This window comes from Nannospalax galili, unplaced genomic scaffold (assembly GCF_000622305.1).
Source record: "Nannospalax galili isolate Female #2095 unplaced genomic scaffold, S.galili_v1.0 scaffold777, whole genome shotgun sequence".
NCBI classification, from domain to species: domain Eukaryota; kingdom Metazoa; phylum Chordata; class Mammalia; order Rodentia; family Spalacidae; genus Nannospalax; species Nannospalax galili.
This window is the reverse complement of record NW_008341810.1, coordinates 5,396,504-5,420,133: the sequence shown is the minus strand read 5'-3', so window position 1 is coordinate 5,420,133 and position 23,630 is coordinate 5,396,504. Positions and strand designations below refer to the sequence as shown.

At 41.7% G+C, this 23,630-nt stretch overlaps 1 long non-coding RNA gene across 2 annotated transcripts in view; it reads left to right on the top strand.

Moving 5' to 3' along the window:
* Positions 1 to 23,630, top strand: part of LOC115071084 — a 71,897-nt gene that overhangs the window by 12,758 nt on the left and 35,509 nt on the right. The window contains exons 2-3 of one of the 2 annotated variants that reach the window (XR_003850200.1): positions 1,446 to 1,552; positions 21,288 to 23,262. This is a non-coding gene — a long non-coding RNA (uncharacterized LOC115071084). Of the gene's footprint in view, positions 1 to 1,445; positions 1,553 to 21,287; positions 23,263 to 23,630 lie in introns of those variants that run through there. The other variant, XR_003850199.1, reaches the window with a different exon arrangement.

Here is a 23,630-nt window from a genome sequence, read left to right as displayed (position 1 = left end):
CACTGAAATATGTGATGGAGTTCCCAGAATTTAGGGTGTGGATCACTTCCAGTTGTAGTCACTCCTTGGTAATTTCACCCAATGTCATCTGTATTAGTCAGGACTCTCCAGAGAATCAAAATCAATAGTCCCTCTCCCCCTCCCCCTCCCCCTCTCCATCTCCCTCTTTCTGTGCATGTGTTATATGTGTCCTTAGAGATTATCCTCTGTCTGTCCATTCTGTCCATATAGCTAGCTGTCCATCCATCTACCCATCCAGGACTGAGGAAGAGAGATATTTAGTATAAGGAAGTGGCTCACAGCTGTCCATCCATCTACCCATCCATCCATCCATCCATCCATCCAGGACTGAGGAAGAGAGATATTTAGTATAAGGAAGTGGCTCACTACATTCTCGAGGCTAAGCAGTTGTGTGATCGGCACTCAAATTAGCTGGACACCTAGGGCAAAGGTGGTACATACATATTCAGTCTGTGGGAAAGAGAAAACCAATGTCTCAGTCAGTCACTGTTGCATAGGACTGTCCTCCAACAGATAGACCATATTCACATGCCTTCTTCCCAAGCTTGGTTGCACCTACTTGACTAGGATCATCACAGCTAAGCTTGTTGACTGTTGTGCATGGCAAGAAAGGAGGAGCAAGGAGAGTTAGCCATGCCTCCCAACCAACCAGTTGACCCTATTTGCATGAGTTGGAGGGGCAAAGAGCATGTAGACTGAAGAACCCTTGTGGAGGGTCTCTTGCCATTTTGTGGGGAAATGGAGCTTTAGGAAGGGAGCACCCACATTCCTGTAATTAAACCTTCACCCATTGTTCTGTAAGTAAGCCCAGTAAACTCACTGGTTTCCTAGGCTGCAGTACAGCCAGACCTCTGTTTTAGGGACCAAGGGAGGAGGGGGCCAGATGTCATTTGTACCTCCCAGAGGGAATTTTAGCTAGTCACACAGAGAGTGAATTCTCCCTTTTTTCAACTATTGCTCTATTTGGTCTGTTGAGTGATGGGATAATGCCATGTATATTGGGGAAAGCAATTTGCTTCATGCAGATGACCAATTCAAATATAAAGGTTACTCAGAATCTTCTTATGGGCACATCCAGAGATGTTTAACTAAAACCTAGGCACCCTATGACCCAACCACACTGACAAAAAATTTACTATAATACCGCCATTCTTTCTGACTCCCAAATTCATTTCTCTAGCTTACAGCAATTGTGTGAACTGCAGACAAGCTGGTAATGCTATGTGAATGCCTAGTTAGCCTCTGTCATACTTTGGATCTTAACTCTTATTTTAAGGATTTGTCTCCAGAGTGTTACTATGGGGAGGTGATGGGACCTTTAGAAGGTGGAGGTCTAGTACACTAGGAAGTCATAGAACCTTGGGGGTGTGCCTTGAAGGGGAATGTGGGAGCCTGACTTTTTCTTTTCCTCCTTTGCTTCTTAGTGACGACATGAGATTTTGCCCTGCCATTGCTCCTGCTATGACACCATGCCTCAACACAGGCCTGAAGCAATGGAGCTAACCCATCATGGACTATAACCTTTCAAACTGTAAGTCAAAATAAAGATAAAATTTTTCTTTATAAGTTTATTACCTCAGGAATGTGTTATAGTAATGAAAAGCTGACTAACACCACTTCTCAAATTCACATACATAAAAATTGTGTTCCAGACATTCTGCCTAGGAGCCACTTTTCTCTAGAATCCTCATCTCAGTTAACGATCATATCATCCTTCCTCACATTTCCATAACTAATCACTTGACAAATCCTGTAGACTCTACTTCAAAATAGAAAAGGAATCTGGTCTTTTCTTAGTAACTTACAGCTACCACTTTCAGACAAATAACGATTATCCCTTGTTGGGGTCATGAAAATTTTCTAACTGGTTCCCATGTTTTGTCCATGCCCTCCAATATCTATTCTGGGCATACCTACCAGAGATCATGTAACTAATTTCCTCTGAAACTCTCCAATTAAGTTGGATGTGGTTGCCCATGCTTATGCCCAGAACTTGAAAGGCTGAGGCAGGATTGCAACTTTGAGGCTAGTCCACATAGCAAGCTTCAGGCCAGCTTGGACAATTTAGCAGGAACATGTCTCAAAAAACAGTGACAGCCATCATCACAAAACCCTCCAGTTGTTTGGACAAATAGCAGTAAAATGGTCCATAATCTGGTCCTTCCTGCCATTCTGACCTAATTTCCTGTTGCTTCCTCCTCATTCAGTTCCTGGAGGTAGTCAGTCTCCTCACTGCTCTAGGAACAAACGAGATATCATATCACCTTGCCTCAGGACCTTTGCATTTGCTTTTCCTTCTGCCTAGAATATTCTTCCAACAGATATCTCCAACTGCTCCCTCATCCTCTTTTAGCTCTTTACACAGGGCAAAAATCCCATGTCCCCTTGGGGCAGCCTCTGCTGACTCACCTGAAATCCTAGCCTCCCCTGTCTGGATTAGTTTTCTCCATAGCTTTTATCATTGCCTAAGATATTATAGATTGCTTGTCCTTACAGGGTTGTTGGTAAGTTCCAAGAGCTTAGAAGAGTGTCTGCTCCCGTACATGCTCAGTTAATAGTGAATGGATATTGAAACAGTCAATGACTGAACACACAGACATGGAACCCCACAGTCATTTTTATCAAAGATTTTTAAAATATCATTCACATGGGAGTGTCACTCACTGGAAGCTGGAGCCGTGATCAGGGGAAGATTTCTAAGAGAGAATGTGTAAAGGAAAGACTAAAAGATAGAAAGGAACAAATCTCAGGAACAGGCAGAGAGTGCAGTGAAGACTCCTGAAAATCAGAATCAGAGGAACTGGGAAAGAGAAAGTTAATGAACAAAAATCGTGATTTCCACATCCACAGATTCAACCAAATGCAGACCACAAAATATACAGGCAAAAACTTGTATGTATTCTAAACATGTACAGACTTCTTCGTCTTTCATTACTCCCCAAACAATATGGTATAACAGCTATTTACATATCATCTTAATTGTATCAGCTATTGTAAGTAACCTGGAAGGGATGTAAAGTATGTGGCATTACATAGTTTACATTCAAATACTACATCATTTTATTTGAGAGACTTGAGCATCCATGAATTTGGCTATCCAAGGGGATCTTAGAACCAATTTCCTATGGAGATTGAACAACTGTACTTTCAAATTGAATGGTTAACAGTATTGAATGTAGCAGGAAGATTAAAATTAACACTTAGACATGTCCGCAGATATTGCTTAGTTGTTAGGGAAAATTGTAGATCATCTTACAACATACATCCAACTCCAGATGGGTAAAGTTGTTGGGGTGAAGTCTGGAGGAGGAAGGGATGGAGTAAAATCTTAGGGAGAGAGGGATAGAGTGAAGCCCTTGGGGAGGGATGGATATTCTTCTTAAATGGGCAGGACTTCAATTTAAGATGATGAAAACCTTCTGGAGATGGATAGTGGATGATTGCACAACACTGTGAATGTACCTTATGCTAATGTATTTAATTATAGACTTCAACATACTTTAAATGGCAATATTACATTATGTGTATATTATTAGCACATAATAAGAAAAATCTTGAAAATTATGTAAGACCTTGAAAATGACCCAGAAATTCTACTTTTAGAAATTACTCTTATGGAAAGAAACCAAAATTAAAGCAAGATCTTTATCAAAAACATATATAATTGCAAAACAGTTTTTGCAAACAAAATAAATGGTCAAATAATTGTGACACACTCCCACTCAACTGGCAGCTGCAGGACACTGGGGACCTTGTCTCTTCTTGCTCTGCATTTTATCTCCACCGCCTTCCTGTGACTGGAACACAGAAAACACTCAATGGATACTTGTTGAATTAATTAATATGGTGAAATGATGGGTATGAGGATATTTGTAAAGGATTTTAATGACATAGGAAAATGGTTTGATAACAATAAGTGAAAAATACAGGCTAAAACTTGTGTATCATTTCACTTCAACTATGTAAAACAAAGGTTCTCATTAGGGAAAATAATGAATTCCCTTATTGTTCAAGCCAATCTTGAGTTATGGCTTATTACATCTGAACACTTCCTAGCCAATCCTTCCACCCACACAAGAACTTCACTCATGAAGAGCTCCTCAGGCTTTCCCGAGCTTATTAAAGAGAAAAACAGAAAGTTTTTTTTAAAAAAAACAGGGAATAGTGGGGACCATTAATAAACATTAACTACAAAAGGGGAAAAAAGAAAAAATTATTTAATCAACATGCAAAACCAAACAACACTAGCTTCGTAAAACACAGGTAGCTGGAGCTGTTTGGTGTAGGTTCCAACAGTTTTACAGACTTGTATAACTTTTTAAGCTATTCTTATAATAATAGATATTTGTAATAATGATTCTGAGTCACCAATAGAACGTTCAACTTGTGTGATGTATTCCGTTTGAGAAAATGGTGCCTTATATAACATAGTTTAGAAGGTTTTCATAAAAAATGTTTCATAAAAAACATTTAAACACGGTAAAATGAAGCACCTCTTTTCCCAATGTTGTTTAAAACAAATGAAAAAACCTATTTTACTTGGCAATCTGAAATTCTTGAATTTATGTTGAAAACTGAGTTCTTCTGAAGTTTGGAGTACATGGTAGATGTCCTGCAATGGAACAGACACATTAAAATGCAGCTCCTGCTTGAGGATCGCTGTTTTAGTATTCTAGGTGTTTCTTTTTAAAATTTTTTATTTATTTTCATTTTACGTGTGTGAGTGTATTGCCTGCATGTGTGTAAGTGTACCCATGTTGGTCAATGCCCATGGAGGTCAGAAGAAGGCATCAAATCCCCTGGAACTGGAGTTATGGATGGTTGCTAGCCACCACCTGGGTGCTGGGAATTGAACTTGGATCCTCTGCAAGAGCAATCAGTGCTCTTAACCACTGAGCCATCTCTCCAGCCCCCATTCATTATTTTTATTTTATATGTATGAGTATATTGCCTGCGTTTATGTAAGTGCACCCATGACATGCAGTGCCCACAGAGGTTAGAAGAGGGTGTTGGATCCCCAGGGACTGGAGTTACAGATGGTTGTTAGCTGCCATGTAGATGCTGAGAATCAAACCCAGGTCTTCTGCAAGAGCAGCCAGTGCTCTTAACCACTGAGCCATCTCTCTAGCCTCCTCTAGGTGTTTCTTAAGCTGGCAATTGAAATTAACCACCACAGAGGGATCTCAACTGCATGTGTGGCATAACTTAAAGCTTAGGAAATAGGCATATACTTGGACATGACACTGGTCATTTTCTCTCAGAATGGACCTTAACCAAGCAGGCAAGAAGCTTGAACAAGTATCATGTTAAAACAGTCCACCAAAAATTTTTATGTAGGAATTATTTCACAACTCATTAACTTCCACTATCACCATGCTTGTCAGTGAAAGAGATCACTTTCCCTGCTTCTCCTTTCTTATCTTCTTCCGCATGATGTCTGTACTCAAAATGAAACTCCATCCACCCAGATATACCTAGAAATATACTATATATGGTACCCCAAATGCCTGCTCATTGTTCAAAGCCCAGCTCATATATTGCCTTTTCCCAGAAGTCTTTTTATAATTGCCCACATAGAATTTGTGTTTTTTTTTCCTGTTATCCTACAGCTTGGTATTACAACTTTTATGGTGTTATATTGTAATTACTCATTTGTATACCTATCTCTCCAAGGAGACTGAATGAGTCAAAGGCAGGCCCTGTATCTGGATGGCTAGGGACTCATATGAGCCTGGGAATATGAGAGAGCATGGAGTATTAGAATATTGTGGCTGGTTCATATGGCACCTTGAAAGAGCAGGGACATTTAAAAATGTTTCTGAAAGTTCTTTATTCATTATCCACTCAATAATTTAGCAACTAGCTTATTATAAGGCAGTGCTTAGATAATATTTAACTAGAGAAAAAGGAAAGACAAGGGAAGAAGCCAACATAGGACTAGGCTGTGCTAATTTTACCTATAACCCCTACCCCCATGTCTAGTATACTAACTGACAAATGGGTTTGGTGAGGAAGAACTGGGTCCAACCTGTAGGTGTAGGGAAACTGGCAATCAATGGAAACCTGGGCAGGGTCAGATGTACAATGGATGGGGCCTGATGAAGAATGAAATTGGAGGCCCATTGACCAGGCAGGGGAAGGTGCATTAAACTTACCAAAGGTACAGGGGCACTAAGAGTTAAACATTTTTGTATCTGATCCTTGCGGTAGCAGCCCCAAAAAAGTGTTTCCATTCTAACCTAGTGTGTCTCTCAACATATCATGATGTTTTTTTTATTTGCTATTTAATGTTCTAAATAATGAAAAATGTAAATTGTTGACATTCATTTTATTGCCATCTTTCCATTGTGCAGTGCCAGTGTTAAATGTAAATAATAGAGCATTTCACCCCTGTGCAGAACCACTGAAATCACGCAACTCATACCTCATGGCTTGACCCAGGAGGTTCCTCAAACTGATCAGAACTCATGAACACAGCCAAACCTGGAGAAATGAGAAAAGGATCACCAGGCATAGGGTGACCTGAAGGATTTAGGGATCTTCTCAGGGCAATTTCAGACTCTCTCAGGTGCTCAAGGTCCTGTCTGGGGACTCAGAGGTTACATATGAATTTGGACCTCCATGTTGCCCCTCCCATGTTGCCCCTCCCACCAGACCCATACACCACTTCTCAGCAAGGGGAAGAAAGGTCTGCTCCATGAGCCAGTCCAACCAATAGTAGATGGTTGGGCACCCCTAAAAGTGTTGGAACCTCTGCATCAGGATGTGCTACCTATTTGGATTGGGGTTGTTGAGATGCTGGCCACAGCAGACACCCACTAATGAGTTTTGGTGCTGCACCTGAGGTGGAGACAGCCACTACTTCCGGGCTTTGTCCAAAGACACCATTTGAGTGTTAAGTGCAAGGGCCCCAACTCCAGGTTCCTGCACTCAGATCCCTGCCAGGGTGGAGGACAGCAACAATCTTGGAAAGGTGGGAAGAAGAGGGGCATGCAGGACAAAGGATAAGAAGGGAGGAGGAGCAGGTGGCCAGAACCCTTCCCAAGGAGACAAAGAAGATGGATTGCTCTTAAACTGAAATGCCAAGTCCCCAGCACATGTGCTATTGTCTCATGGAACTTCTCTCACAAAATGCAAATTAAGATAGTATTATAAGAATTTCAAGACAGCAGCTGCAGAGCATTAAGCCCCAGGCATGGAGCCCTTCTACACGTGGGGCCCTGGACAACTGCGTTGGTTGTAAGCCCAGGAAGCTTGCCCTGGTCTATGACATAGCCCAAGAGGATGAGAAAATAAAAGAGGACTGAGGAAAAATTATGGCAGCCCTAGCATGGGAGTCCAGGGAAAAGACCAGAATGTGTAGGCAAATGGGAGGGAGAACATTAGAAATCTCTCCAACATCAGAGGTCTGCAGATATGTGTATTTGTCCTATGAGTATTTTAAAAACTTAAGCCCATGTTTAGAAACTGGAAAAATTCTCATAAGAAGCTTCTTACAACAACAACAAAAATAAATCAGAACATGTAACAATGCAGTGTCCACATTCCTCCATGACCAAAAGGAACCAGAGAGGAGCAGCAGCTGCTTCTGTAGAAAGGACAGACTCATGCTCACTCTGCCAACAAGCTTCTTATGACTCACCAGTGTCTGCCTGGGCAGGCTCGCTGAGGCAGCTCTGTTAAGAAGGTTGCCCTCACGTGCGGGTGGAACTCTACTCTGCACTCATGTCCAGTGCTACAGAAAGGTCACCTAGGAGGGGACCTAAAAATAGGTCAGTGGCTTGGACATGTTTGAAATGGCAACAGTCTTCATGAGAAGAGGCTGAATGGGATTTGGGAATGGAAGCCAGATGGCAGTGGGTTGAGAAGTGAATGGGAGGTGATGAAGTTGAGACAGCAAGGGTACAGACTAATTTTTCACGCTTTTTTTCATAAAAGAGTGATGGAAAAGTAGATTGAACCCTCCCAGCTAGCCCCATTCCTCCCTCATGCTTCTTCCCACACACCCTCTCTAACTAAAGAAAGGAGAGCAATAGGAAATGAAGCAAGATCTCTGCTTGAAATGTTACACTTCAAAAAATTATCAATTCCAACCCGAAGTGGAAAGTAACTGGGATTACAACTGTTTCCTGTGAAGGATCATACTCAGAGATATCAGTCATCAGTATAGTCCTCTCTCAGATCCTCAAGTACCTCACATAAAACTTCTCATATAACGTATGCTCACCCTTTCCAGTTCTTTACATCATCTGTTACTTTTAATACCTAATACAAAGCAAATGTATGCAAAGAGTTGTTAAACAGTATTACCTAAGGAATGATGTATAAAGTCTGTACATTTTTTCCCAAGTATTTGTGATCCTCAGCTGACTATGTGGATGTGATATCTGAGAATGTAGAAGGATGCTGCTGCTAGTGGTTATAAAAATCAAGTTAGAAGGCTGGAGAGGTGGTTCAGCAGTTAAAAGCACTGGTTGCTCTTGCAGAAGACTGGGGTTCATATCCCAGCACCCACATGGTGGCTAACAACCATCCATAACTCCAGTTCCAGGGGATCCGACACCCTTTTCTGTCCTCTGTGGGTACTGCATTACACAGGTGTACCTACCGACATGCAGGCATAACACTCATGCACATAAAATAATAATCATAAATAAAGTTAGATTGAGATTAATTTAGAATTTTTTATTTTATTCTTTGACAACATAATTTTTATGGCAGGTTTTAGGAAAACCCTGTTTTGTTTACACTGTGGAAACAAAGCAGAGTTACACAGTCTGGGAGTTTTACTCTAAAACCCAGAAAACAATTTGACAGCCCAATTTTATATTTTGTATAACAGGTAAATTACTGAACTCCCAAAATGCTGAGTAGAACAGGCAACATTCTCCCCTTTAATTGTTGAATAAACTAAGCTTAAAATAAATGATGACATCTGTTTCCACCTACTGTACTGATGTTTGGATGTTTTACAAGCTTGTTTGTTCATACAAAATGAAACTGGGAAGGCTGAATATTTATTATGAACATATTTAGATTCGGATTTAGTAGGTTCTGCATTTTATGAAGAGTATATCTTGATTAAGTAGACTTTGGATCCAAAGTAGACCTCACCAGAACTATGAGTGGCGTCATGCCTCTTTTAGAAACAACTGGGAGTTCTTGCTCTTTGATTACTTAAAGGATTGTGAGATTTGGGTTGGGTTTTAGAATCCTTATGAAGTCATCAGATTTTAACTCTGCTTCTGCAAGTAGAGGAAGCTTGCTCCTTCCTCTGTGGCTAACAGAGGAATGTGATCTGTAGAGTTCACAGGCATCTTGCAAGATATATGATGCTTGGTGATTATTGTTATGATTTTGCAGCTTCAAGTAGATGTCAAATACACAGAACAAAGCTACACCTATGGAATAAAAAGAAAAAAAATCATATTCTTTTGCTCTTTTTTTTTATGAAGTTATACAGTCAGTCAGCCTTCACTCGGTAACTGCTAGGCTTCTTTAAGAGCTTTGAGTTAGTATCTAGCGCTGTAAGCCCCAGTCTTTGATGTTAATCCTTTACTTCAGCATGCATGATAAGCTGATTCTGGTCACGTGGACTGTGTCTACTGAAGTTCAAGCTTACTTATCAGTAAGCTAGCCTCGTATAAATAAAGCAAGCAACTGGCCCAGCTTAGATCATCATATGGTGTCGTGTAACGTGTAAGTGAATCATCTGAGGGAAAGGGTGGGCAGGAGAAATAGATGGGAAAGAGACCAACAGGGAAGGAAAGATGCCATCCTCCAATGCCTTTCTTCCTGTTTGGCTACTTTTTAGTCACAAAGAATATAGTGAAATTACTATCTGCAAACTCAGTAGGTTTTTCTTTAAACCTCAGTCTCCTTTCCCCTTGTAGGACGTGACCAAGTGTTGGCAAGCCTCATTGTTCATGAACTCTTCTCCTCTGCCTTACATGGCAAAAAGCTGTCTTGGTCTTCTGCAGCCCACCTTCCTGCTAACCAGCCTTTCTAATCAGCCCTTTTCTTGCCTCCAACACTCACTGCATGCTCTCTCCCCATGCATCCTTGTGGTCTTATTTCTCTATTCTTACCCTTAGTAATCTCATCTAGTAATTTATCTTGGTTCTCTACATATGATTACCTGATCATCAAATCGCAAGTTGACCTCATTGCCAACTAAAAAGCTAAAGAAATTAGAATTCAAATGATGAATGAGGTCACAGAAGGGGAAGTTGAAAGTGCTGTCCTACAAATGCCATTTCTGCCTTGCACAGCTTCCCAGTCAAGTTCATTCGGCTTTCCTGATATCTCTGAGTGATTGCACCTTCCTGTTAAACTGAGGGAAAATTGTGTTGTCCCTTCTGGATTTTTCCTCCCATTCGTTATACCCAACCAAGTGCCACAGCCTCTAAATCCCACATTTCTGACAGTCTTTTGCATCTCTTCTTTCTTTCCAAGTCCCCACAGTCACCACCAACCAGAAATGCGCTCAAGTCCAGCTGATTTCAAGACCTCAGTGAAGCTCCGGTGTTAGCCGAAACCAGAGCCAGCTTTTCTACGCAGTGTTTGAGTTTCTCTGCAGCACAGACCTTCTGTGCCTCTGTAGCTTTTTGTTATACCTCTCTTCAGTCCCTATGCCACACTGATGATTCTCTGTTCTCCAAAACGTCTCCAAACACTCAGACAAGAGGACATTTCTTCACAGTTGTCCCTTCTATAACATGCTTTTCTGACTCTGCCTTTACCCTTTCTTCAATGGTATTAGTCTGGTCTAGGCAGGAGGATAGAAAACATTCTAGCTGTTTTGGACAAAAGGGAATTTGATACAGATAATTGGGTTAGAGGATTCTGAAGACCAAAGAGGGGGAGAGGAGCTGAAGGAGCCAAAAAGAAGCAGTGTCCACGTGTAAGCATTCATAGGTTGAAGCCCTGAAGTTTACACCTGTTCATGTGCTGCTTGTCAGCTCTAGATATGACAAAGGCATCCTGCTTGCAGCAGGCCAACACTGTTGAAAATATGCTGCCCTTCCAGGAAGCCCTGGGCTGCCACAGTCTTCAAACCCCACCCCTGAGCTGCTCCAGCAGCTGTTGGCACTCCTTGCCTCAAAGCCAGAGCTCTTTCTGAGCCCTCAGATTCCCCTCTGAGCACAGCTGACAAGGGAGCTTAGAAAATACAGTTTTCAGACACCCAGCTCTACATAGCAGAAGGATAGGTGGGGGTGTAAAACAATAAGCGACTCGGTGGACAAGGGCCAACACAAATACCACATGCTTCCTACCGTGTCTCTTCATACTTCGCCTCTTCCTGCTCCCTCCAAAACTGCCTGCTGAAGGAAAACTCTCATCTGAAGTTTGACCCTACACATTTTGACAAGACTTAAAATACATTTATTGAGGAACCTCTCTGCTCCAAGCATTGTGCTTGGTGCTGAAAAGACAACCAAGAGGCAAACTTGGCTTCTGTTCCTCCAAAGCTTCATGGATTTGAAGGTGTGGTTGGAAAAGACACAGTTTAACATGTGATCACAAGGTAGTTTGCAAAGCATTAAAATAGAGGAAGTGCAAGTGTCAGAGCACACACTGGAAAGGTCAGGAGTGCTTCTAGAGGAGGCTAAAGCATGAAGCCAAAGAGGCCAGAGGAAAATTTCTTGTGATAGAAAGTTATGAAGAGAAGTCTACATGGGACAGAAAGACAGCACCCCCTACACAAAAAAAAACCCAGAAAGTATATGGTGTGGGGAGAAGAACAGGGAATGGTGGGAGCTTGACTAAATGATAGATGCTGTAGAATACAAGGCCTGGCTTAGAAGCCAGTGGAGGAGCTTGGACTTCATCCTCAAGACAATAGGAAACGAATGAAGAGCTAAAGGGGTGTGATACGATCTGGTATTCAATTTTAGGAAATTCATGTTGACTTCAAGACAGAGAACACAGCAACTGGGACAGGGGAACCATTCAGAAAGCTGTTAGAGAAAGCAGGAATAGTGGCTGAGGAAGGTTACTGCATTGGAAATAAATGGGTGTTTTTCAAGAGATATGTAGAAAATAGGACTCTGATGAACATGTGGGAGCAAGGATGGGTCCTCCACAGGCCTGGCCTTGAATAAGTTCTTGGACAGAAGTGACACCCCTATGATGAAGAAAATAGAAGAGAATGGTATTTTTGGAGTGTATTAGTTTCCATTGCTGCTGTAACAAATTATTACAAATTTAAAAACTCACAATTAGACACATTTACTGTCTTGTAAGTCAAGATTTGGGAAGTACATGTGGATCTCACTGGGTTGAACTATGATACTGTAGGGCTGCATTCCCTCTGGAGCCTCAGCACAGAATTCATTTCCTGGCCTTCTCCAGGTCACCTGAACCTTTCTCCTGGTCCCTTCCTCCACCTTCAAATTCTATTGTATGACTCGGCCTCCCTCCTATAAGAATGCTTATGATTGCATTGGAATCACTCAAATAATCCAGGGGCATCTCATTTCAAGATCCTTGACTATTATCTGCAAAATCCCTTTAGCCACTCAAGATAACACAGTCACAAGTTTCATAGAACCATTATTCTGTCCACCACAGAAAACGAAGGCATTAATATGAGTTTAGTTTTGCACATGTGAAGTTTGGCAACTATAGCACTTCCACGTGATGATGGTAAATGAAAATAAGGTGTCTGGGCCTGATAGCTAAGTGTGAGTCTCATCAAAGCATGGATGCAACCTAGATGTGGACAGAATCACCCTGGTAAAAATGCTTGAAGTGAAAAGAGAAGCAAAACTAAGAGAAGAAAAAGCCAGGACAGTGAGAAACATCATCCTTCAATGGATGAACAGAGGAGAGCCGCAGAGGGGAGTGGAAGGAAACGGCCAAGGAACAGAATGGAAGCGGTATTTTTCTCTCATCAGGTTCCCCAGGGTCTCCCATCTCCTTTGCAAACCTTCTCAAATTTGACCCAAGTCTTCAGAGTGCACATACAGTATGTATGCTCCCTGGCTCCCAGCCCAGACTGCCGATTGTCTCTTACCCCCAATTTAAAATTCCAAGAGTGTTGAGGTGATTGCTCAGTAGTACCGAGTTTGTCACGCAAGCCTGAGGACCTGAGTTTGGATGCCCTCAATTGATGTCAAACACTGAGCATGGTAGCGGTATGTGCCTCTAATCCTGCCACTGGGAAGGTGGAGGCTTCCTGTGGCTTGATGGCTAGCCAGTCATAGCAGAGCATCAGCATGGCTCTGGGAGACCTACCTCGGGCCAGGAGGCTTTCAGAGAGACTGAATGTAGGTTGAGTAGAAGGCCCCAAAGATGCCCACTGCTCTACAAAACTCAGTCTCCCCCTCCCCCAGTACAGTTCCTTGCTGGGATGTAGCTCAGTGGTAGAGTGGTCGCCTAGCATACACCAAATCCCCACACATCCCTAAATCACAACAAAACCTCTCAGTAAACTTTTATGGACCTGCCCACAGCCAGGTGTCTGAGAGAGTGCCTGCCTTGCACCAGAATGATTAAGAGCATTTTTGTGTAGAAATATCAAACCTACAAAGTTCCATTATCCATGGAACTTTTAAAAAAAAGATATATTTTTACTCTTTTAATTATGTGTATGGGTGTGTATCTATGTGTAGGTATGTGCACATGAGCTCAGTGTGGGTGGCCTTGGAGCCTCCAGGAGCAGAAGTTCCAGGCTGGCTTCATTCTCACAGAGCTCCTCCTTTCTCTGCCTCACAAGTGCTGGAATTTTTAATAGTGCTTTACAAACTGCACCATCTGCTTTAAGATGCTGAAAAGGCATTTCATCTCTGAAAAGCTCCTCTTTGGGGTTCAGTTCTTACTTCTCCTGCTGCAAAGTGTGTGATGACACTTACCTGACATTTGGAAGCATGAAACTAGAAGGGGAGCAGTTGTCAGGGCTGGGAGGGGCTGGGAGTGCCTACAGCAGCTGACTGCAAAGGGGCATGGGGGCAGTTTCTATGCTTATGGAAATATGATTTCACAGCTCTGTCAACATTTGTATAACTACACACAAAAAGGGTGATTTAAAAAAAAAACTGCTATGATCTCTTGATAGACCCAACTCACAGGAAATAAAGGGATGGGGGGGAAAGAAAGAAAAAAAAAGAGAAAAGAACTTGCCTTTCTGCCAACTCTCACCCCACCCTGGCTGTACTCCTTTCTGCCCTGGCACCAGGGAGGTCTGATCACTCATGTCGATTTGAATATATCTGGTTGCCAGAAAGATCAAGTTTTTCCTTGCTTATATTTCGATTGCTTTCCTTTAGGTGACTGAGCATCCACCAATTTTGAGGGGTTTGTTTCGATTCAGAAGATAATTTCAATCTTGATTAACTTTTGTTAGCTTTTGGCTTGTGTGGTGCCCAGCCTGGCCTTTTCCCCTCCTTTCCCTTTTCCCCTTTCCTTCTCAAGTCGTTTAAAGAAAAATCTCAGTATTGGTTATTGTGCAGATGTTAAAAGGTCTCATCAGATGCCTAGTTATTTCATATGTGGAAGAAAAGAAAAGAAAACGAGAAGCAAAGTCCCTTGGGGAAAAAAAGAAACTACAGACTTCCACGGAGTCATCATTTCTTTCTCTTGAGTTGGACAAGCAGCAGCCTGAAGTCTGGCAGACAACAACTGCTTGCTGTGCAGTGCCAGAGCCTGTGATTCCTAAAATATCTAGAAAAAGCATAAATCTACCTGTGGAGAATCAGGGAGGAGATTCCCATCTGCAGTGAGGCCTTAGGGTGAAAAGATTGTCTTATCCCAGTCACTTGCCAAAAAGATAAATCACAGCTTAAAGAATTCAGTACTATTGTTGTTTTAGGCCTTGAGAGAATTCGGCCTGTGGAGTTCTTGATTTTTATTGCTGACTGTACTATCGCCCAGACCTTGCTCAGCGTGCATGAATAGTTGCTGAAATTTGCATTCACTTCAATACATCCTCCACCAAGTGAATAATAGAACCAGACATTTTGGGTTTCCAAACTAACTTGAAATCAGTACACATGGCACAGCTGGCAGATGTGTGATCCTTGTTGCTCTCATTCAATAGCCATCTTCAGACTTTTAAAATAAAACAGCAATTACTGCAAGGACCAAACCCACCTTACCATCTTGCTTTTGTGGACAAAGTTTTACTGAAAAGCTTCCAGGCCCATTTGTTTACATATTGTCTGTAGCTTCCTTTTTGATACCACAGTAGAGCAATGTTGATTTAACAAGACCAGGTGACCTGCAAAGCTGAAAATCTTTACTGTCTAACCCTTTTCCAAGAGGGTGTGATGACTCCAGCTCTAAGAGATTACCTTTTCCAGAATCAGTTTTAGACTGCCTTATTTTTGAAGGTAAGACTGGAGAAATAGCATCTAAGATTCCATAGTCTCCATCAGATATTTTTCTTTGAACAAAATAAGAAAAAACAAACAAACAAACAAACAAAAAAAAACAGTGTCGTTTTCTTGTCAAGAGACTCTTGGGCAAAGTTTCCATTGCCCTCTCTGTGGCACTCAAATTTTTTTTCTCTATGTCTATGTGTCTTAACAGAAAATCATTAAAATAACTATCAGAAAAAAGCTATCCATAAACTGTGGTTGGTTCTACACCCTTTGGTCACCTGCAGAGACTGAAGAGCCTTTCTTCAGGACAAAAAAATGGGCATATATTCATGCACTCAAAATTCATCTATCATACCAAGAGTTCACAGAGATATAGGCTAATCTGTCCATGGAGGTAAATTGTTCCTTTCCTGAAGAAAGGCTTTCCATAGGCAGAACCCTAGGTGCAGGTTGGCAGTGTATCTTAACAGTAGACCACTTATCTAGCATGCATAAAGCCCCGGGTTTCATCACAGCACCAGAAAAAAATATAAACAAAGGCAAACAAATAGCTAATTTGAGGAGAGGATTATGGGGATGGTTGGGGGTGAGTTCCACCATCAGTAAAAAGATACTTTATAAATGATCACTTTATTTATAAATCTGAAGTCTTAAAAGGTTTTCAGACTGGGACTGGAGAGATGGCTCCGCAGTTAAGAGCACTGGCTGCTCTTGCAAAGAACTGTGTTTGATTCTTAGCACCCACATGGTGACTAACAGCCACCCATAACTCCAATTCTAGGGAACTTGACACCCTCTTCTGGCCTCCATGGGCTTTGTATGACACAGGTATACTTACATACATGTAGACAAAACATGCATAACATAAAAATAAATAAGTAAGAATTTTTTTGAAACTTTTTTAGACTGAAAGGGTTTTGGGTTGTGGTTCTGTGTGGTCTTAGGCATGAACAAAACCATATGAACGCTGTATATTGAAGAAGCTGTAAAAAGGAGGGCTCTAGAATGTCCAGTCATGGAGGATGACTGCGGAGGTCAGAGTTGACAAATAGCCCAGAAATACATGAACAAATGCAGAGCTAGAGAGTTCTAGAACTAGAGAGCTCCACACCTAACTACATGGACTATATTAGTTTGGGAGGAACATCTGGTCTGCAAAGGTAGGATGCCACACCCTTAAAGTAACTAAAGTGCAGCAAAGTTAACCCGATGAACTTAAACAGAAGAGAGATGGTGCTGCTGGCCTGTAATCCCAGCACTTATGAGGCTGAGGCATGGGGCTGTGGAGGTCAGTCTGTGCTATATAGCAATTTACAGGCCAGCTTGAGTATGTTAGCAAGACCCTGTCTCAAATACAATACAGTGCAATACAATGCAATGTAATGCAATACATTATGGGCTATGGAGGTAGCTCAGTGGTAGAATATTTGCCTAGCATGCACAAACCCTAGGTTCAATTTCCAGTACTGTGAAAATACATACATACACACATACATAAAAGAAAAAATAAATAGGTTCTGGGGATTCCTGATGAAATCCATGCTGAAATGTTTGAGTGTACTGTACCTGAGTCCTGGCTAAATGAGAGTGTTTGCATTTGCCAATAATTATTGTTTATTCAGAGATGGAACAGAGAGGTGATTTGAAAAGACTTATCAAACTGAGTAAGCCCTTATGTAATTTTCCTTCCACATTCAAATATGTCATAGTGTGCTGCACTCTGGAGGCTTGACTTCTTATAGAAATCTATTTGTTGACCATGCATAGCTAGAACATGATGGAAGGGTCACATCCTCAAAGCCCATCCTTTAAATCCCATTTCTGGGTAGTATTGTCTTGCAGGTATAGATGTCCCTTAAATCCCATTTCTGGTAGCATTGTCTTGCAGGTGTGGTTGTAGTAGGGTAAGCTTGTCAGCCCTGGGACAGATGGATTCCTGGGGCTTTTGAGCTAGTCAGCCCTAACCTACTTAGCAGACTTTCTGGGCAGTGAGAGACCCCATCTCACCAAAAAGGTGATCAGTGCCTGAGGAACAACACCCAAGGTTGACCTCTGGCCTCTGCATACATGAACATGCAGACATACACACACACACACACACACACACACACACACACACACACATGGGTGGGGGGAGAAGGAGATGGAGAGGGAGAGTGAAGAGAGAGAGAGAGAGAGAGAGAGAGAGAGAGAGAGAAGCTTAGAACAAGACTATTACTAGATTCCCTTCCTTCCCTAGACTGATTTTTGTGGCTGCTTTGGAATACCTTGGGAAATTCTCAGACCCTTTGACTCTCAGCCAAAACAGAGGGACTTTCAGGAGGGATGTGACTTGAGTATACTTAAACAACTGAATGGCAGTGAAGCTTTACCATCTAGGCATTTGGTGCAGGCAGACATTTGCTAATAAACTTCTCAGGGCCCCCATTTAAAACTCTTGTTGAAAAACAGATTTTTCAAAAAGAATTTTCAAAATGGGCACCTTTTAATTGCTTATTATCTGAGCTTCATGCTTGTGCCTGATCTTAGGGTTCAGACACCAGTGGAAGCCCAGGAAAGCTCCACAGCTCTCAAGAAAGATTGTGTGTGTGTGTGTGTGTGTGTGGGAGAGAGAGAGAGAGAGAGAGAGAGAGAGAGAGAGAGAGAGAGAAAGAGAGAGATTGCCATGGCCTGTGTGTGGAGATCAGAGAATAACTTTCAGGAATCAGTTTCTCTCTCCTACCTTGTTGAAGCAGCATCTCTCTCTTGTTTCTGTTGCTGAGTACTCCAGGCTAGCTGGCCTGTGAGTTTCTAGATAATTCTCCAGTCCCCACCCCCTTCCCAACCCAGTAGTGCTGGGTTACAGACCTGTGCACCACTGTATCTGGCTTTTGTGTGAGCTACAGGGATCAAATTCGGGTTATCAGGCTTGCATGGCAAGTGCTTTTACCTGCTGAGCCATTTTACCTACTCCAAGAAAAATACTTGTTCTTATGAAGGTTGCTGATAGAGTAACAAAGGCGTCTAAATTAATGGATATGTTTTGATTTCCCTTCCTGGTCCTTTCCATTCTCCTGCATCACAGCCTCCAACATCTACAACAATCATGAAAAAGTCACAGCATTGATTCGGGGCCTACCCACTGCCAGTAATATTTAAAGGGCCAAGACTAAACGCATTTATAAAATCTCAGTCACTGATCTAAGTCATTTATTAGAGTCCTAAGTCAAGAATTTTCATCATCTCTATTTACTAATGAGGTACATACTTGTCCAAGGTAGCCCAGCTAGTAAGTGACAGAAGGAAGATTTGAAGATGGTGAGGCTCCAGTGCCTATCGCCTACCTGAATTATTCTTGGTCAGGCATATAGTTGGGGAGCAATATCACAGAAGTTTTTAAAATGTCATTTCATCAAGAATTTTGCCATTAGACAACAGGCTAGTCCAAAGACAATTTGGAAATGACAAACTGGTTTGCACTTGATTATCTTTCAGCTTCAGGCCAAGCTAGAGTTCAGAGGTCAGATGTCCGGTTGCCTTCAATTAAGGTGGCTGAGGTTAGAGTCCAAGAGGCCAAAATTAATGTCCCCAGTTGACGTACATTGTCTATCCAGGAGCCATAATCGTGTTCACACACAGCCCTTTGGTCCTCTGCCAGGCCTGTTTCATAAAGAAGGAAATGGAGGTACAGGTTACCTAATGTCTCTCTGGGGACCACATGCCTAAAGAGAGCCAGGGCCAGGACCAGGGCTGAGGAATTCTGACTTTCCACTTGGGTCAATTTCCATTCTCCCCTTAAATTCCATGGCTATCACCATATCTGCCAATCTTGGAAAAGCCATTTCAAAGCCACTTCTTTTTAGAGTCTTTAAATTTGTTGTCCATCCTCTGTTAGTCTCAAAGTTGCACCTTCAAAAACATTTGCTTGACATCACAGCAGAGTAGATGGGTTCCAGTTCATGCTTTAGACCTGCCGATGGGTTTGTTGACCGAGAAGTGATCCTTGAGATAGCAATGCATTTATATATAGCTGAGTATTTTAGCTAAGTGAAAGTGAAAATAAGCACTTTCGGTCTTTGTGAGCACTTGTCACTACTGTCATTCATGAAGAGTGAAAGGCAAGCCATGAAACCAGTTGGCTTCAGACCACCAGAGGCACCATGGGAAGACCAATCTATCATAGTTAAAAGTTAAACATTAGTTACCTTTCCCCATGACACGATCGAATAAGCACATTAATAGTTCATAGAAGGGGTTGTGAAACCTCCTTAGGAAAAATAATATTATGTAACCCATTTAGAGGAAAGCCTGCTCACCACCCTCATCTAAGTGGGGGGTTGAACTGCATGGCTGGAAGGTTCTTTCCTGTGTTATAATGATTATTATTTCTCAGGAAGGGTTTATCTTTTATTGCTAATTACAATTCACTCTCCTCCATTCTCTCAATCTACGTCACTGCCCACACCCAGAACCACTGTAAACATCTATCTACCTAGCACAGAGCACTAACATTCATGAGAGAAAAGAACAGCAGCCTTCTCTGCCTACCAACAGGGTTATAAACCCTGAAACATCATCAGACCAGACTTTACTGGATGTAAATTAGGGCCACTGAATATGTAGCTAAACCCCATTTAACAAGGTACAGTGAACATCAGTGATGACAGTGACTCAAAGCAAGCATTTTGGAAGATACAGTGAAAGAGGATGAGAGGTATTTACTATTATAACAAGTCTGGTTTCTTCGTAAGTAGAATCTCTTTGGAATTTAAAGCAGTTGGCAAAAATACCACGTTTCTTTCTCCTACACAATAGTCACTTGCTATAAGCAGGCAGTAAGGGCACTTGTGTGTATATAAACCTTAAATTGTTATAAATATCCTCCTTTTATGATTACTGTGCTCATTAAATATGTATTAAACAGCAGGGAAGAATGCTCCAATATGAGATTAAATGATGGGCAGGCAGAATGTGAAATTCTACATAGAATAGTAATTAAAGTTTTCTTTTGATTATAAAAACATGGTCTTGAAATAAACAAAAGAGGCAAACATGAGCCCCAAAGGCAACACAGGTGGGCTTGAGGCCCATTTACACTTTACTTTATAAGGAGAGTGGCTGAGTAGTTTAATGCCTATGAACCTTCATTTCCATATTATAAAATGAGCATGACAAAGGAGTTTATTCAGAAAGTCACCAAAGATCAAATTGATGCTTATATCACATATAGCCACAGTAAATATTCAACTAGGCCAGGTATTGTATTCATTGCTAATAACTAATGCCTGTCAAAAGTTAAATTTGTATCATGCCCTGCCTGGGCTTTATTCCAGTGGGTCCTTGTGTTAATTGCTTTCTCTCCATTGTTCGCTGTGACAGAATACCTGACAGAAACAATTTAAGGAAAAAAGGATCTATTTTGGTTCACGGTTTCAGGAGTGACAGTCCACTGTAGTGTGGAAGGCGTGTAGTGTGGAACTGTCACATGCAGCTATCCTGAAAGCAGGAGTATGTGCCTGAGACACCTCAAATCTCAGCAGACCAGGAAGCAGAGAGAGCGCAGGCAGGAAGCTGGCTGAGCTATAACCGCAAAGGCCTGTCCTTCAGTGACCCACTACCTCCAGCAGCCCCACCTCCCAAAGGACCAGAAGGGGCATTCACATTCAAACAATAATAGTATGATTATTTCCATTTTACCAATGAGAAAAATAAGTTGCACAGATTTTTAAAAGCAATTTTATGCAGTTGTCACACAACTACTAATGGTAGGGCTAGGATTTGAACCCACAAAGTCTGGGTCAAACTCCTTTTGTTAGCTATTATAACTACACAAGAGTATTTCTCAGGTCATTTTATTTAATTCATGACAGGTCAGGTCAGTGTTACAGAAAATTGGCAGCAAAAATTCAAAACAATGTGCACAAAGTGTTTCTAACCAAGACCTGAAGATTTCTCTTTTTCCAGCAACAGAAAATGCCATCGGAAAACTAACAAAAATGAATGAGTCATGCTCTTACACGTCTAGTTCCTTTGGATATGAAGAGGCAAACCAAGAACATCACAAGCCTGGAACTGAGGTAATGGTAACAGTCAACGATCACAGAGGAGCTGCTAAGGTGCAATGCAGATGGCCTTCTTTAGAGCAGTTTTGCAAGGTAAATCAAAAGCCTTAAGAGGCACTACCTCCATTCAGCAATTCTACTTCTAGGAGTTTATTCCATGCAAAGCAATATACAACATGCTCACTTAAAGATTTTTTTTTAATAGAAGGTAAAAGAGACTGTATTACATATATGGGCATGTGAATTCATTATGAAGGATGGCCATAATGTGTATGCAAAGATTCATCAACAAAGACATTCATGATAATAACTAGTGAACAACAGGGACAGAAAAAGGAAAGAAAGAAGAAAGGAAAGAGGAGGAAGGAAGAAAATGATCTCAGATGTTAAAAAGAAGGAATTAGTTGACTAAATTGCTATGTAGGTATAAAATGTGGACACTATGTTGTAAAATCTATGAAGATCATGTGGAAAAGAAGGTACACACTTTAAACATTAGTAGTCAAAACCTCAGATTTGTGGCATTCAAAGTGAATTGTGAATTTTGCTTTATTTTCTTTGTGCTTTTCTGTGTTTCTCAAATTTTCTGTATTAAGCATTCATTAGTTTTGTCACAAGGAAAAACATATTATAATAAGTAAAAATAAATGGTTATGTTAGTGTGAAAAAATATTTGCATCTGTATTAGTCAAGATTCTAAAGTACAAGTGACAGAAAACCCAGCTCAACCTGTTCTAGTAGGTGGCAAGTTGTTGTTTTACATGTTTCGGGCATGGCTAGATTCAGGCCTCACACAAGGATCCTAGTATCTCCTGTCCATCTCGCTTCAATATCACTGCATTTTCAGAGACTCCACATTTGGTAACAGACATGTCCACAAAAATATTTATATGCTCCCTTAGTAAAAGCAGTTGTCTTCTCAATAAGAATTAAAAGTCCTATTTTCACAGAGCACCTTAAGATCACATATCCCTTCCTGCTCTAATCAAATGGCCCCATGTAGGGATTTCCCTGCCTGGTTGTACCTGGGCCATGTGCCCATCATGAGAACAACGAGCTGGAGTCAGCACGGATAGCGGGGAGTCAGATGAGGAAGACTGGCTCCCTAAGAGTCCCCAGTGCTCCATAAAAGAGGAGGGAGGAATACTAAGAGGCAACAACAGCAACAAAGAAACGAAAACGCCCTGACCATAAGACTTCAGTTTCTTTAGATGTTGACTTGTCCTGGCTGGAGGAGAATGCACAGCTTTGAATCACTTAGGTCTGTAGTGATTACAAGTGACAGAAAACAGGGACGTTATTTCTTCACGTAACTGAAAGTCTAGCAGCAGAGCTGAGCCTAAGTGAGTCTAAGGCACACAGGATCTGGAATCTTTAATTGCTCCAGTGTCAACTGGCAGCTCTGGACTCTCACCCCACAGGAACAAGCTGCCCTGGAGGCACCACACAGGACATTGCTACAGCTCACCATGCATGATTGCCAGGAACCTCTGCTACTGTTCTCCAAACAAATCCTTGTGATTGAACCTCTTATGAGCCCAAATGGGATGACTGGCTGAGCCCTAACCAATCAATGTGGCTTGAGGAAGATGTGTGATTGGCTTAAGTCAAGGAGAGTCACGCCTGACTGGGTCAAGGAGAGTCAGTCACTCCTGGGTGGTCCCACCCAGACCACCAATGAGAATGGAAGAGTCTCTTCCCCAGGAAAAGCCACACTGGAGAGGGAGAAGCCAGAAAACTTTTGTCAAACTCCAGAGAAGGATGGTGAGCTTTAAATTCTAGCAAGTGCTCCATTTTCAATGGGAAATATCTATCAAAAGTACCTCTTGCAGGAGGGTCAACACAGAGGAATGATTTCCTCCATGCTTCCAAGCAAAGCCAACCATGGTCAAGCAGGACCTTTGATTTATCTTCACATAGGTGGAACTGGTAAAAGAAAGGAGCCAGCGGCTCCTCCCAAGCCCATGTGACCCCTGAGGAACAGATCCTCAAACGACCTTAAGAGTGAAAATGAATCTTAAGGCTGGACCAACTGTACAGCCTTAAATACCCCAAAGGAAAGTATAACCAAAGATTAAATGGGCCAACATAATTTCCTAAGAGTCCATATGTATAACTAAAGGCTACATAACAAGCAACAATACTAGACAAGTGATACCTTCTTTTGAGTTGATGGCCAGGGTGGCCAAAAGGATTCCCATATAGCAACCCAGCATAGAACTGGGAAAATGAACAACAGACCCCA